Genomic DNA, 17,718 nt, shown 5'->3' with positions numbered 1-17,718 from the left:
AACTCTCTTCCGCTTGCTGGCTGTTTGCTTGTTTGCTTCCTCTATCAATCTGAAGTTTCTAGAGAACTGATGAGATGGCATTTGGAAGTACAAACAGCCACAAGGGGATGGAGTCAAAGAACTCTCCAGGAATGGAACACCAGGTACATTTCAGGTCCAGCCTGACATTTTTTATTTGCCTAGAAGGGAGTGGTGGTTTGTAGAAATTTTTGCTTCTGTGTCATTTTTAAAATGCTTCTATATGATTAAGAATATCGTATTTTCATTTTATTTTTTCTACGAATTTTCATCCTAGAGACCTTCCAAAAAATGTGGAAGTTCAAAATGTTTGAACTTATTAATTCCCACCTTCAATCTACTAACAATCACTTAACCTAATCTTGATTCTCCCCCAGGGCCAAAAAGAGCTAATTCACATCAAGTATTATTTCCTATTTTGCATGGAACAGGGTTTTGCCCATTGTTCCAAGAATCCTAACCAAGTTTTTTCCAAACCCCTTGACGGTTGTTTCCAGACGGCCCTTTATAACTCAAGTTCAAGAAAACTGTAGTTGCTAGGGTAGGAGAACCCGCCTGTACTCTCTCTTTTTGTGAGAAAAATAAAATAAATAAAATAAAATGGCCAACATTAAAACAGTGGCTTAAGTGAAAATTCTATGGCTTTTTTCAACTTTTTTTTTATGATAATCACAGAGAGAGAGAGAGGCAGAGACACAGGCAGAGGGAGAAGCAGGCTCCATGCACAGGGAGCCCGATGTGGGACTCGATCTGGGTCTCCAGGATCGCGCCCTGGGCCAAAGGCAGGGGCCAAACCGCTGCACCACCCAGGGATCCCTCTATGGCTTTTTTCAAATCACTGGGTTCCTTAGTAGCTAAGTACTAAGTCTTAACCAATTTTTCTCATTTAATACAGAATATGTTTCCAAAACCAAATCCATCCATGCATTCATCTTCCAAATTTCTGACCCACCAATGCCTTCAGTGACACACAACATGTCTCCTGAGCGCACAAAGATCATCACAGTTTCATTTTGGTGAAAGGGTATTGGGGTCTGTGAAAACTCACATTCTAAACTCTAATTTGTTATTTACCTCACCCTGGGTGTGAAGGCAAAGGAATGTACCAGATGACCTCCTGACTATCACTGAGGTGTGAATTCTTCCTTTGTAATGCACCATCTTCATTTGCAAGCCTCCATAAATAATGGTTATTAAAGAAGTCTATTATTGTAGCAAAACAATATAATAAGATTTTACATAATAGTATGCATCCAGGCAGAAAAAGATGCAGGAGTTATTAATAAAAGAAGACTGTCCTGGATAATAGAAACTTTTTATTTTTGCAACTAAATTAACTCCCTTCCTAGAGAAAAAATACTGAGTAGCTTCTCATGGATGAGGAAATGTAGGTAGGTATCTAGGCATCTAGGTAGACTCCCCTCCCTGACTTCTGATACTGAAAGAGCCGCATGAGACTCCTCTCCCCTCCTCATTGCAGAGTTTTCCTATTCCTGTTCCCCAGTTGTCCTCCTCGTTTTCTATTTTACTTGCTCATTCACTCATCCATCATCCTCTGTGGGGCAGGTACGGCTGGCATTATCTGTTAAACATGCTGTCATTCATAGTTCCAGCTGAACAGATTATTGAACCCTATTACTAAAATCATTGATGTAATTCTTAAAGATCCCCTTCAGGTTGCTAAGTACATGGGAGGAGACGCTGATTTGCTTTGTATGCAAGGGAGAGATGATACATCTTTGAGCCATTTAGTCAAGAGTGACCATGGGTGATGATGACCTCCTGGCTTTACAACCAAGGCCACACATTTGCAAGACGCCAGGTAGAGGAGCCAGGTAACACAGTGACTGCACCGGTCCTCCACAGGCCCTCATGGGGGTCACCAGGTGTTATCAATAAAACCCAACTTGAGGTTCACAATCCTCCCTGACAACCAGGGCTGCTTATCTGGAAGAAGGAAGAAAGGGGGAAGTGGAGACAGGGTTGACCCATTACATTTTATAAAGACCCAGTTAACATCTAGGTTCATATGAATTATCAAATAACTATATTAGTAATAAGGCATTGGAAATAGGAGGGATCAGAGGAAACAAAAGATGTCAAAATTCCAAAATATCATAGCCAGAGGTGGATGTACCATGCAGTGAAGGGGAGCTTCAGGGTCCCTGATCGAAGGGGCTCCTGCCATTGCCCTGTTCCTAATTTTAGGATTGTTCATTCATAAATTCTTTCCCTTAAAGAGAGCTCCTCCCTAAAAACTGGGATCAGCTGCCCCTGGCCACAGTAACGCAAAAACAATTCTTGGTATTAGTAATAATATTCTTGCTTTTTCTCTAAAAAGATGTTAATAAACAGAAATACATGCTGTCATTCTACTCTCGTGGAGAGGGGAAAAAAAAAAGAAGTAGGAAACACAGCACATTGACAAAGGCCAGCCTCAAAACTGAGGAAGTGGAATCATAGCTAGAGAAAACCATCAACCAACCAAATAACTCCATCCCTCGGGGACTCCCTCCAGCACCGCCTGTGAGCAAATCCCCCAGGAGCACTGGACGGAGAAAGAATGTAGGGTGCCCTCAAGGCAAAGGAGAAATTAGGGCCAAGAGAAAAGCCCAAGCTTTAGATAACACTTTTTTTTTTTTTTTTTAACAATTCTAAGAAGGATCAAAGAAACCACTTTATCTTAAAGCTGGACTATGAAGGAGGCCAGCCCAGGCTATGACTCGGACTCTGCTACTGGAACTGTAGAACCTCGGGCAGGTTTCTGAATCCCTGTGCCTCATTTTCTTCACCTGTGAAATAGGGGCAATCATACTGCCTATGCCATAGGGCCCTGAGGAGGACTAAAAGAGATGACACACATAGAGCACTTTGGACCATACCGAGCACATGCCTGCTAGCTAAGATAATTCTTAAAATCAGCCCTGAGTGTCCTAACAAGGCATCGGGTTCCTCCTTTGGGTCAAGATGCTGGGTCAGAACCCTCTGTTCCCCAGTCTTGGAAGGAGGTATGAAAGGTCTTTAAAAAGGTCTTTAAAAAGTTTTCCATGGAATACTGTGTTCTATTAGAAGAAATCAAAAGCCTAGGTTCCTTGCCAGATTTCCTAGCTGATCCCAACTACAATCAGCATCCTCGGGCGAAGCTAAAAACCCAGGGCAAGTGAATTATACGAGGCAGACTGGGAAGGCCTAAGACAGGATTTCTGAAATTTTAAAACTGCCTTCTCTTTTAAAGAGAAAAAAGTCTCACAGTCTCATCTATCCCTACTCTCAATTAACCATAATTATAATAACCATAATGCTTCTTACATCTACACAGATAGAAAACTAGGTCTAAGCCCCTTTGCTTAAAGCCCACGTAATAGCTTTAAAGCTAAACAAAATTACCATATATAAATAAAATTACATTCAAATTAAATACACTAATGAAATAAAATGGAAAATAACAGCACTGACTAGAGGGGTGCCTGGGTGGCTCAGTGGGTTGAGCGTCTGCCTTCAGCTCAGGTTATGATCCCGGGGTCCTGGGGTGGAGCCCCACATCGGGGCCCCTGCTCAGTGGAGAGCCTGCTTCTCCCTCTCCCTCCCGCTCTGCCTGCTTGTGCTCTCTCTTTCTTTCTTTCTCTCTCTTATTTATTTTACAAATAAAATTTTTCATAAGAATAGTAATAACTAGCATTTACTGAGCACTTACTATAGGGCTGAACAGTTAAGATATCACTACTCTTGGATCACTCCTGGTCTACAAAAATGGGAGTCCTGTGTGGTTCAACCCAACATGTGCAAGACACTCTCTAAGAGCTTTCTTCAATCCCCACAGCACTGTGAAGTAGGCACTACTATTACCCCATTTTACAGTTGAGAGAACAGGGGTACCAGGAAATGAAAACACACATTTTTGAATCTTCTACATGAGTGGCAGGTGCCGAGGAGGGAGAAGACAGCATTCGGGGGGAGCCCTGTCCTAGGAGGCATACCTCTGGGGATGGGATGATGGAGGAAGGGCCAGACCCAGAAAGTGTTTGGGGCAGCCTGTGAGCACAAGCAGGACACCAAGATGGGGAGGCTGGAGGGCAGGTGCCAGCCACGGAAGAGCACCTAGACTGGGTGTCCTTTTGTGTTCGTTCTGGGTGGGGCAGAAAGGGGGCTTTGCTGGGACTCCCGAGGGGAGAGATGCTGGCACTCCTCGGGGAGCAAGAGTCAAAGCGAAAGCCTGTAAAGGGGAGGTGCAGGAGAAAGCAGAGGGGAGAGGGGGTGAGAGGAGAGGAGGGGGTGTCAGTAAAGGACCAAGATTCCCCAATTTGCTGCACATTAGAATCAGCTAAGATCCTAACAAACGACTGATGATGGCCTCAAGCACTGTGGTTTCATTGGTAGGGGGTGTGACCCGGGTACTGAGGGTCAAAAAATCTCCCCAGGCGATCGTGACTTGCAGCCACGTTGGGGAAGCCTTCTCCTCCCGTTGCAGGTGCTGGTGCAAGGAAACAGCTCCAGGGTGCCTTCCGTTCATCCAGGGCACCAGCAAACCGCTGCCAGTTCCCCGCAGCACTGGGTTAAGGAGCTAGTCGGCAGTCGGAGGGATCAGCACTGTGAATTCCATCAGGCCTCCCCTCTCTAGCCTCCTGGGCTCCTCAGACCTCCGAGGGAAGGAGCTGAGCAGCTGGGACCCATGAAACGACCGCGGCCTCCCACCTGGTTTCTACAATGCTCTGGCTCCAAACCTCATAGGCTTCCCTTGGCCACTTTGGTGATGGCTTCCCCAAAGTGGTTTTCATCCTCTTGAAGTGATTGTCCCATGTTGCCCTTGAAAGACTCAAGGGTGAAGCACCCTCTAACTTTGCAACTTAGCACACTTCATTCCACAACAACAAAAGAGAAGATGCCTGGAGGCCCCTCCTGGAACAAACAGATACTATAACTATGACTCTCAAGGTAGCCTGGGACATGGATGTGTTTTTGAGAAAGGAAGCAAGTAGGCCAATGTCCGTGCTGGGGAGAGAACGGCTTTTGCAGCCCGCAGACTTGAGCTTGAACTCTTGCTCTCCCACGAAGAGCCGTGTGAACTGGAGCCCTGAAGTCCTTGGGGTTCAGTCTCCTTTGCACGGACACCCGGGATGCCTTGAATGCATTGGGACCCCCACCCCGCCATTTCCACTGTGAGCGACTATGCCTGGGAAGCTAAGTCTTGATCAAGAAGTGACCCCTTCCATCCCTTTAGAAGTGGCAAACTTCCCATCTTCACTGACTTTCTAGTCGCTGGCTCTGATGTTATTCATAGAAGGAAGGCTGGGCTGAGAATAAAGCAAAGAGAAAAGAACGGTCGTTGGGAATAACAGGAAAGGTAGTAACACGTCCAACCTGATTTCACTCTGTAAAGTTAGAATAACATGATCCCAATATCAAAACCATATAATCTATGCAGTTGCACTGAATCCTGCCAAGTCTTTTTCATAGACTATGAAACAAAAACAAAAACAGAAACGTGTATATATCATAGAAAATAATCCTACAAGACACAAAGGAACTGAATCACAGATCTTAAAAGGATCAGGATTTGGCACAGGATGTCTGGTTGCTCCAATTCCTTTTTTCATGCTTACGAGGATCTGAAGTTTCCGGCCAGCCCGTGTGCGCACACTTGGAGAGTCAGTAGTGTCAATACATGCGACGGTGACTCTACATACACAGCAAAAGTCAGGATCTAAATCCACACTGTCGGTTGGATCGTTCTGCAATGATGGAACCTTCTACATTGGCGCTGTCCAATCTGGGGGCCACTATCCACGTGTGGCTATTGGGAAATGGACGTGTGTGACTGAAGAACTGAATTTAATTTTAACTGTAATTTAAACTAAATAGACATTAGAATATCGGCTACAGCGCTGGATAGTGGAGTTCTGTATTAATGATAAGTAAATGGAAAACAAAGTTGTGCCCTGAGGACCACTGAGGGCTAGGGGGAAGTAGCATGGCTGTTACCTAGCTAAATACCAACGCATCAGCGTTAATTAACTCAAGTCAGAAAACATCATGCAACTCTTGGCCTGCTCATCAGTGCTGGGGTGAAAGGGGATAAAAAGGACATGAACTAGACTGAGGCATCATTTTTCCGAAGTTCCACCAAGAACCACTCTATCCCTACCTTTATTTGTTTTTTGTTGATGCCTGAAAATGTTAGCTTCTTATATTGACCAGAAGCATCCTACCTGCTTTACATCTGATCCTGTCAATTATCTTACGGGGTCACTATTGTTCTTTAATCCCTATTTGTATAGGTGAGTGGACGAAGGAAGGGAAGGGATAAGTCGATTGCTCCAAGGTCACCTGGGTAGAGTGTGGGAATGGACATCTGAATGCAGTCCTCAGGCTTCACACACCATGCTCCAAGGAGCCATCGGTGATTTAGAAGTTACAGCGAAGAGAAGAACTGCCTTTGAGAGGAGGCTGGCTTGTCCAGTGTATCCTAGATGCCCTAAGACTGTGACACGTTTGGGGAAAAGTGGTCATTTTTAGCTTTGAGAATGTGAAGGAAGCATGCGACCGCCGGAAGCTGAAGGAAGAGGGTGAAGGAGACAGAGGCAAACAGGGGAGCCAGGTGGTTCGGAAGACTCACTCTGCCAACAGTCCCCCCCACCCCAGGCCTTCTCTGGATCTACAGATTTATTTCCAAGTCATTAAAACCAACGGCAAGACTGCAGATAGAGATGTAAAAAAACAGTGCAAGTCTTGAAAGAATCAGAGGAAAGAAGTGTTTCTGCTATAGGCTGAGAGTCTCTAACTCAGTTTGCTTGAACTATAAAACCTTAAACTTGCAGATCAAAAGGTAGGTGACCGTAATGAGCTAACTCCTGCTTTCAATCCTCCAGTATTACTCACTCCAGAGGATTCCAGATTTCCATATTCTAAGTAATGCTGTCAGTAGCATTCTTGCAACTACAGCACATGGTCTAGTCTCCATTATTTTCTTAGAATAAACTCAGACATGGGGAAAAAGGAAAATGAAAAGAAAATGCAATCTGCCCTGTCTTCCACCAGGCAGCCCAGGATGAATGCTGAGGGGGCGGCGGGGGGGTTCCCTTCCTGGGATTGTGTCATCAAGCTATGATGTGAGTATTTCCCAAGATCCTTTGTCTTCCTCTGCTTGTAATCAAGAACGAATCAAGCCTTCCCTCCTGCAGGACTATTAAGCCAAAAATATCAAGTCCAGGTGGAACGAGGAGACACTTGGGTTTCCCACTATAACACAACCCATCTCTTCTTACCATGAGACGTGTGAACAAGGTATCTTTTCTAATCTTAATTTACATGCAGGTTCAACATCTCCCACTAATACATGCTCTAAATACGGCCCCCAAAAGCATCGTCAACTCCAAATTAATTATCGGTTTATCTGGGAGAATTCATTCATTTATTAAACATTTACTCTGTCTACATTCTGGGGTTCCAGGGTAAACAAAATAGACGAAAACAATATTTGATGTTCCGGCTCAATATATTTCTGGTTTACTCCAGCTCCGTAATTTTGGAGGAAGAAATTGATTCAAGAAAAATTAATATTGAGGTTCGGTGCAAGATCCAGCTGACTAAATGGAGTTCATGGGCACTGTTGGCTCAGCACAGATTCAGTTTCTTTTAGTGGCATAGTGCTTGGGGGCTCCAAAATGAAAGAACAAAAATGTAATACATGAAAAATTTTTGGTTACTCACTAGATCCCAAAACCCCAGAATTCTTCTGGACATTTTTATCTTACTGATATGCAACACCCCCCACCCGCAGGGGTTTTTTGATCCCACTTTCTAAATGCTTTTCAAATCAGCGCCACCTTCTTCATCACGCCTATGGCCAGAACTTCAGGGCCTTAATTTTTGTTTGGACTATTGTCATAGCTTCTAAATTGGTCTGCCCGTCTCCAGTTTCTTTTCATTCTAATACTCCTGTCTTATGGTTTTCAAAACCAGAGATCTGATCCTATAGTTCTACAGTTAGAAATTCGGAATGGTTCTCACTGCTTGCAGATGTAGTGGAAATTTTTTATGTACAAACAAGGAGATCGAGCGTTCTAGTGGGAGAATGAGAAAATAGGCCCCCGGGACTCTGGATTAAGGCCATGCCATCTGCAGCAGGGAAGTATACCTCTTTGGAAAAAACAACCCTGGCATGTTGCTGAGCCCTGCGAGCGACAGATGCTCCTGTCTGTGGTAACAAGCGACCGTACATTCGGGACTGTCCAGCACAAGCTGGGTTCTGTTAGACCTAATCACACCTACCGGAACCTCAGCCAGCATAATTACCTAGCGGCTTACGAAATGCCTGCCGCACAGGCATGGGATCCTGCACAACACAGCGCTGAGTCCAAGACCACGCAGCTGGTCTCCCCAAATGCTGGAATAGCCTTCTGAAGGTACAGCACCAGCTCAGAGGCAATACTTTGAAAGGATGGGGTGCCAGCCGCAGGATGCAGCATGTGCATCAGGTCAGAGTCTCCCATCTGATGCTGTGTCCTCACTAGGAAGGACACCGAGTCCGAAGACCAAGGGGTAGAAGCAGGAGAGGCCTCTCTTACCATCACCCCCAGTGATCCATGCAGCTCTGAGCTCTGTAATACTGGAGATCTTCGTCTACAAAGGGGCATAATCTTACCAAAGGACATGGCGAGGTCCTACTGAAATACATGTTTCAGCTCCCACTGGGACACCTGGGACTCTTTGTGTCCAAAGACCAAAAGAATGCCATGCTGGCAGGGATAACTGGTTCTACATAGGAGGAAGAGGCAAGGCTACCTTTATACAATGTAGGCAGAGAGGAACCCATACGAAGCCTAGGTGATCCTCAGAGGTACCTCCTTTACCCCAGTGTGGCTGCGAAAACACACATGCAGCAGTCCTAGTCTGAAAAGGGGATGACCATTAAGGTTCCAGACCCCCTAGGAATGAAGATTTGAGTCACACCATTAGGTAAACCATCCAGACCTACCGAGGTGATAATCAAGGACGTGAGAAACCCAGAATGGGTATCCTAGGAGGGAGAGGGGGAGTACCCATTGCAGTCCTGGAATATCAACTGCAGCGAGGATGGGATATAATTTGTCCGACCAAGCCTCATCTTCTGAGTTCCCTCTCAGGAAGAGCCGCCCACAGGAACCACGGAGGTGCTCCTCCTTGAACTTGCATAGCGAAGGAGGTCTGCGTGGCACGAAGTGCAGACTATAGGAGCCATGAGACTAAGCCTCATGATTTCTGGCTGTAGGCAGCACAATTAACCTACAGCCCTAGCTGCACTCCAAAATCCATCACCACTCTCACACTGAGGCCACACCTCCAAAAGGCTGCTCCTAGCCAGTGACGATGGCACATAAAACTGGTTCATTTTCTGGGAATACAGGAGACTCCTCTGATAGGTGACTTTGGCACAAGGGTGCCCCATCTTCCTTGCTGAACTTTCTGAGAACTGCACTATAGACTAAGACCATCCCTCCCAAGGGTCGGGGCTGTACAGCTTCTGACACTCTCCCAGCCTCCCCCAGCCCCTCCCCTTTTCCCTCATAGGTGTGCAATAAATCTCTTACACATCTAATCCCATATCAACATCTCCTTCACCGTCTTCATGATCGGCCTCTACCATCTGTCTGGGCTCATCCCCTCCTTGCTCCCAGCAAGCCCCTGCCCACTGTGTACTCCACGGGCATCGGGAATGAGCATGCTACTTTCTGCATTCAGTCCTAGAAAAATCTATACTACTCTCTCCGTCTAGAATGCTCTTCCCCCTCTGCTTTCTCTTTGGCGACTGAGGTTTGGCAGCCAGTATACACAGGACACTTTGGCCTGGCCCCATTTTCTTCACTCTTTCTGTTTTTGCATGACCAGGCCAGGGCGGGATATGCCAGATGACAGGGTGCAGATGCCTCATATCCTATACCAGGTCGTAGGGCTCCATCTAGGTATCCTGTGTGGTACACATCCCGCAAACTGGCTCTCCTGCTACATAGTGATAGAGTCTAGAATGTGTCCATCTGTAAGGACCAGCCACTACTCAGCTCCAGCTAAATGGTGCCATGAGGCCTAGGGAGGCAAGATCTGATGGGTTAAAAAAAAATCTGGACCCTTAGAAGTCCAGATTTTTATTGTGAGATTGCTGCATTTTAAAGGCTATAAACTAATTCAAAATTAAAACCAAACCCAACAGGAGGTCACACAAAGACTATCTACTGACTGCTCTGGTTCCCACCTGCCAGCTTCTGTCCACCACCTAAAACACACTAATGGCTTCGACCACAACCCTTACGGAATATACCTCATAGACAGAACGCTGGAGGCTCAGCGCACGGCGATGTCTCTAAAACCTGCGGTCCTCTCTGAAGAAACTTCATCATTACATTCTAGATTTTGTCTTCTTAGTTCATGAAGTGTTTTATGACCCCGTGCCACTGCAGACTGTATAAACCTCACCAAAGAGGCAACTAATTCATCCTTTTATTCAACAAATATTTGAGGACCTAACATGGGCCAAACCCTGTGCCCTCCAGACATATCTAGAGGTTCCGATTTGAATAATCAAACCCTTATAAACAGGAAAATCATAATTAGGTAGAAGAGACAGAAATGTAGGAGGTACGATGTTATGTTGCTTGAGAAGATTTTATTAATACATTTATTCTCTACTAAAGGCAAACATCTTGATTTCTCAAAGAACATTAACATCTTTTAAGCAAACAAAAAATATATATAAAATACCAAGAAGCATCTTAAACCATAACCTGGTTATTTGAAAGATTTTAATCTATGAGAAATCTTTTCATTATGCAATTGTAGAAACTAAAGGAGGATTTAGAAATATAGTGAGCATAATATTAATATTAATATTAATAAATAGTTGGCAATAAATGCTTTAATAAAATCACTTCAAAACTGTTTCTTATTCTTACACTCTAAAATGCATTGTTCTGAAGAGTGACATAAAACAGATTAATTTGGGGGAAGAAGTCAAAAAGTACAACACAATTCTCTTACCTGAATATCTACACTATCAAGGTTCCATTGCTTATCAAGTCCTATTTCTAATCACGTAAATTTATGAAGAAACATGATTACAACAGCTACTTCTAGGGAGACTTGGTCATAGATTCTGGGATTGCTGAAGACCCATCATACATTGTAAAGATACAATTATAGCTACCGTGGGCCCTGTCCCTAACTTAAGCACACCTGCACTCAGCTAGTCCCAAGTGGGTTCTCATTGCGGGGTAAGGTGTGGTGTGTGGATGGAGCCCAGAATTAGAGTAAACCTGGCAACTGTACCAAATGCTTCTTCCCATCTTCCCCTCAGGTCCCCAATCACACTGCAAATCAATTGCCTGGTACCGTTCCAGTTCCAGAAAGCAGATATGTGAACTTCACTTTCCTAATAACCCTGGCGAACACGTTGAAACACACTGGGAGAATTTTAACAACTGGATTAAAAGGCCAATCAAATGGTAAACTCCCAGGGGAAACGCTTATGCCAGAGAATAGATGAACTGTTAGCTGATTTCAAGAACAAATGGAAAGTGCAAATCTGGGAGAAATGACTGGGCAAGGAGAATAAACTAAATGGGATATGAACAACTGGGCCACAGAATCTGGTTTAGTAAATCTGTAGCACGGTGGAAAGATGAAATTCTCTTTTCTTCCTAATTCCTTTTTTTTTTTTTTAAATAAGAGTTCATTTTCTTTTATATGTGATAAAATTTGGGCAGGTTTGTTCTCTTTGTCTATTCTCCTATATAATGTGATAGAGGAGAGGGTAGGAGAAGTACCCAGTAACTTACAAACTTGACTGCAAGGAAAGGCTGTAGACAAGGATGTTGGCTTCAGGGCTACTGAGCACCAGGAGGTTCTGGAGGACCTTGCTGGACATCCCCCTAAATCATCTCAATTTGCCTTGTGTGAGGATAAGGCCAACTGTTGGATGATTCTTAATGACATGTTAACCTTTGGGTGAAGTCAGGGAGAAAGGAAAACGCAAGCCACATGAGAGAGCTTCTGAGAAGAGTGTGACATCGTCAAAAACAATTGAAATACAAGGGAAATTAAAAAAAAATACCAGAAACCTAGCAAAAAATTATCACTATGTTTGGTCTTCAACTCAGATGGTGGTACGGGGAACACGGGCTCATGATTATGAAAGATGCACATTTCACTGCCATGTAATTCACACATAGGAATTCTCCTGGAAGTATTTATTATCTAGCTTCCGTTTCCATTCCCAGCACATGAGAGTTTGGATCCTAAGATGAAATGGAATTTTATTTACAATTTTTAGCTTAAAAAATGGAAAAAGTTGACAGTATTTTGGCTCCCAATGATCACAATGCCCACAATGCAATCCTGAGTATTTATTTTCTGTTAACTGGATAAAAGGACAGACACATCGCTGGCTTAAGAGATCTCTCTGGGATACTGTACCGTGTTTACGCGGCTCACAGACCCAGTCCCAGTGTGACTGATCATCAACATTATCTGAAAAAGTAGACTATTACAGACACAGACCCAGGAAGCCTAAGGCAGAATCAGAAAATCGGTATTAAGACAACAACAAACACAACTTCCATGCTGATTTAAAGATTTCCAGGTATAGAAACTTTAGGTTTAGATCAAGAAAAATATGGATAAACATCATCCCTAAACAACAGTTCACAAAAATAAAATAAAAATTGACTAATAAATCTTTTAAAAATGTTTAGCCTTATCAGACTTAAAAGAAAAGTGAATCAAAAGAATGATTTAAAACAATATAATTCATTGACCCATAAAACCGGCAAAATACTTTGATTCGATAATGCCCTATGTTAATGCGTGTGTGGGAAAAGGACAATCTCACCCGAGAAGCAAATTAGTTTATCTTTTTTTGGAAGGTAATTAAAAAGCATCTACCAATTTTTTTTAATGTATGTATTCTTTAATCCAAAAATTCTGTTTCCAACAATGTACCCAGAAGATGTATTTCAAAAGTGTGCCAAGATAATACAGGGGAGAATGTTCGTGATAACTTAAATATCTAACAACAACAGGGAGGTTTATAAGTGAAAGTCATACCATACAAAGGAATATTGTGTAACTTTAAAAAAAAAAAGGAAGAAGACTGGGGCGCCTGGATGGCTCTGTTGGCTAAATGTCTGTCTTTGGCTCAGGTCATGATCCTGGGGTCCTGGGATCGAGCCCCACATCGGGCTCCCTGCTCTGCAGAGTCTGCTTCCCCCTCTGCCTCTGCCCCTCCCCCTGCTTGTGCTCCCTCTCTCCTCTCTCTCTCTCTAATAAATAAGTAAAATCTTAAAAAAAAAAAAAAAAGGGAAGAAGATCTACATAATATATTATGGAGGGGAAAAAAGGAGATGCACATGAGAAAGTACACTATGGTCCTTTTTGTGTTTTCAAAAAAGGAAATCCATAATATATATATATATATATATATATAGGCTCTACGCATAACTTTTATTTTCTGAAAAAATACCTAAGAAATTGTTAATAATGATCTTTGGGGAAAGGCCTCATCCTGGAAGAGGGAGGGAGGTTTTTACTTTCATTTTCTATGTTTCTATGCTGTTTGCGTCTTCTCACCACATACAAATATTCAAGGGCATGCGCGGCGTTTTCTGCAAGATCTGTTTAATTCCATGCTAGCTTCCCTCACTCTCTAGTACATTTCTTAGTCAAATACTTCTGCCAATCACCATGTGAGTGAGTCAATTTATTTCAGATTATATCCCACCCACGCTGCCAACCCACTTACTAGAAAAATGGATTTGAGAAGGTCTATAATAAAAGACTCATAGTAAGGCTATTAAATAAAAGCAGCAAATAAAATTCATGGAAAGGAAGAGGAAATAAAAAGCCCCGGAAAATGTACTGACTGTGACTGAGCAGTCCGCATGGCTTCACATTTCCTAAAGAAGGCCAAAGGGGAAACATGATGGTTGATGTCATTCTTATTGCCTGTTTGTCAAAGATTTTTTTTTACTTGGGGCTGAATTCTGAGAGACATGATCCAAGACACTTTGGAAACATCTTGATTTTTATGGCCTTAACCTCTCAAACTTGACCCTGCATCTGAATCACCCAGAGGATTCACTAAAACACATATTGTTGGGTTTCACTGCCAGGGTTCGTGACTGAGTAAGTGCACGGTGGGAGGATCTTCTCATTTCTAACAGGTTTCCTAGGTGATGCTGACGCTGCTCATTCAGGACCACACTTTGGGACACAGGGATCTTTGACCAACCCTTCACTCACGAGCCCCCAGTGGTTGATGACTTCATCAGTAGCCCTGCCCAGGATCTGGACATACTCTTCACAGAGGGTATGATGCTGAGTGAAATAAGTCCATCAGAGAAGGACAAACATTATATGTTCTCATTCATTTGGGGAATATAAATAATAGTGAAAGGGAATAGAAGGGAAGGGAGAAGAAATGGGTAGGAAATATCAGAAAGGGAGACAGAACATAAAGACTCCTAACTCTGGGAAACGAACTAGGGGTGGTGGAAGGGGAAGAGGGCGGGGGGTGGGGGTGAATGGGTGACAGGCACTGAGGGGGGCACTTGACGGGATGAGCACTGGGTGTTATTCTGTATGTTGGCAAATTGAACACCAATAAAAAATAAATTTATTATTTAAAAAATAAATAAATAAATACATAAATTATAAAGACTGAAATGTAACCCAGGTTCATATGATCTAATCAGAAAACAAAGATGGAATTCAAGACAGCCAGAGACGTAAATGTATCGCACATGACTTGGCCCTTCTTGATACAAATTGCTTCTACCCCACCTGCCCCTGATACGGCTTAGACAGGAACTGATAATGCAAATTCATGACTTGCATTAGCAATAGCCTCATCTACCCACACAGGAGACTGGTCTCCTGCCAACATCCAAAATATATTATCATTGAATTCCAAAATCAAGAATCAATGACCTTTAGACAATCTGCTCTCTCTTTTCCCCCCTATTGACATGGGGAATAGAGGATTAACTGTACCAGGAATTAACATAGGACCTTTCTCTTGGAGAGGTAAGAGTTCAAAACACTTTTCAGGTCAACAACGTCATTTGTCTTCCAACATCCCAGGAGCAGGGTCGGGGTGAGCTGCACCTTCATTACAGCACTGGAATTCCATGTCTGAGGCCACTGTTTCTAAACCCTACTTGGTTCATGGTTCTGAAAACACTTGGTGCCATAGGACATAACCGGTGCGTTTAACAGCTGCACTCAGATAAAGACCCCCCCGCCACACACACACACACACACACACACACACTTGCATGTACACTGACAGCAACAACCAATATGTTTTACAAGATTAAAAACATCTAAAACTACATATGCAACAGATGCACTTATAAATGTATATACATTGTACCTCAAAACAGGGAAAAATTTTTAAAAAGGATTTTTAAAAAACTAAAAGTGCTCTGAGATCCCTGAATTTCAGTAAGCTTACCCTGTTTTCAACAGTTCAGGTGCTTTAAGTAAACACCTACTGTGGGCCAAGTACTGTTTTAGCAACTGGGATTATTAGAAGTTGGACACAAACCCTCCTCCGACAGTACTTACAACATCTGTCACAAAACAGATCATTCCAGATGACAGAGGTAGGTTAGGTGTGATGTTAGCTGTGTAGCCAAACGATGCCCAGAGAATGGTCACTGAACCCCTCCTGGGGGTCCCCGGGGGCGTCCTGGGGAAGAAGACACAGACAGAGCCCTGACACATGAGCAAGAGACAGCTGGAGTGAAGACAGAGGGGTGGGGTAAGGGCCTCGTGCCAGGCTGAAGGTTACGTGCCCAGATCCAGTCACTCCTTTGTTACAAATAGAGATTCAATTTTGTTCAGGGTGGCAGGTGGCCTGACTCGAAATACACTCCCCAGAGTTCCCTGCAGGCAGCGTGGTCCAGGCTGATGAGATGCCAATGGAAGCCACAGAAGGGCTCCAGGAGAGCCGACCCCGCCATGTGGCTTCTGCTCTTCCTTCCTTGCCCTTCGCCCTTTCTGCTGCCGGCAATATAGTGAGAAGCCCAGAGGTGCGACTGTCATGGGGGGGGGGGGGGAGAGGAGGAGCAGAAAGAGGGAACAAAACCGGTCTCGCAGAGCCTCACATCTGCCCCAGAGGGAAGTCAGGCCCTGTTAAGTGCGCCCAGGGGTGTGGAAGCATGGGATGCATGCAGTGTGGACACATGGGATGCATGCAGTGTGGACGCACGGGATGCATGCAGTGTGGACGCATCGGATGCATGCAAACAGACACCGCCCTACGCACGTCGGCAAGACTATCGCCGCATTGCTGTTTGTTTCTTTGCATATTCTGGGGAAGGTCCCAAATTAGAGCAAACGCTAACACCCAAAAGCAACCTTCCTGAATCCTTCATTTTTATCAAAACCTGAAAGGAAGGATGTCCTGGCACTTTTAAAAAGTGCTGCTATATAATTGAGCAGCAGCCGCTATTAACAATTGTGTTAGCAGAAAGTTTAAATGGTATTTAATCAAGAGCTAACAAGCCACTATCACAATGGCCAGTAGCATTGGCAGCTTCCTCTGGGGGGAAAAAAATCACATGAATACATAATCCCAGGGTTTAAAAAAAATTTGTGTAGACAAGATTTTCTCCCTGTCATCCTCCAGAAAAAAAGAACTATGAACTTCCTCTCCCTCCGTTCCCTTCCTCTCTCTCTCTCTCTCTCTCTCTCTCTCACACACACACACACACACACACACACACACACGCACACGCACACCCACACGCACACACACCCTGCATTTGTTGCTTTCCTACACGGGCACACAATCAGTAGTCTCAAGCACTGACAATGCTCTCCTGTTGCTACATCAACCCCAGCTGAGACCCATAATCAGCAGACAACCAGGCAGGAGTTCTTTGTTACCCCAGGAAAAATGGTAAGAGCCGGGGAACCCCTGGAGGGCGGGCTGAGCAGCGCTCAGAGAGGACGTGCCCCCCGCCTGCGGATCCCTGCGGAGGGCGACCCATCCCTCCAGGGCCAGAGCACCCGGCGGCAGTCCCGGGACTCCCACCAGCCCCCCCAGCCGGGCCGCGGCCGCTCCAGTCCTGGCTCTTGCAGAGGGAGCTGTTCTCAAGGGACAGTCACACGGGCTGCAGGAAGGGGCTTGGCCCGCGACAGCCATTCTGAGCCTGGGGAGTTCTGTGGACATAAAATTTAACTTGAAAACACAAAGCTGTTCTCCAACGAAGATTTGCCAATGTCGCGTTTTTCTTTAAGAGGCCCTACAAGGAAAGCAACACCAAGAGCCAAAGCAGACATAACCATGTTCCCAACCACACTTATTGGGAAGATTTATCCTTTTACGATGAAGGATTCCATTCTGTCCATCTGGGAAGGGTCAGGCTGTCTGCCAAGTGTCTTAATACCTCCCTAATAATTTTGACCTTTTATTTATATACTTTGCTCTGTATTCCGAAATGTTTTTTTCCACTTGGAACTTCCAGACCGGTTTATCACAACAGTCTATAACTCAAAAGTTCCTGACTCTTTTGGGGACAGAGATCCCTTTATCCGTCTAGTGGAAACCAATGGACCCTTTCCCAAAGCAGTATTTTTATTTTTATTTTGTTTTCCAAAGCAGTATTTTTAAATGCATAAAGTGAAATACACAGGATGACAAAGCAAACCAATTATATTTAAATATCA

At 44.2% G+C, this 17,718-nt stretch overlaps 1 protein-coding gene across 4 annotated transcripts in view; it reads right to left on the bottom strand.

The window, feature by feature from the left end:
• Positions 1–17,718, bottom strand: part of LYPD6 (LY6/PLAUR domain containing 6) — a 123,878-nt gene that overhangs the window by 36,316 nt on the left and 69,844 nt on the right. The window lies entirely within an intron of this gene.

The sequence above is a fragment of the Vulpes lagopus genome, chromosome 24 (assembly GCF_018345385.1).
Source record: "Vulpes lagopus strain Blue_001 chromosome 24, ASM1834538v1, whole genome shotgun sequence".
Lineage (NCBI taxonomy): Eukaryota > Metazoa > Chordata > Mammalia > Carnivora > Canidae > Vulpes > Vulpes lagopus.
The sequence above is the reverse complement of the archived record's forward strand: the minus strand, read 5'-3'. Positions and strand labels throughout refer to the sequence as shown.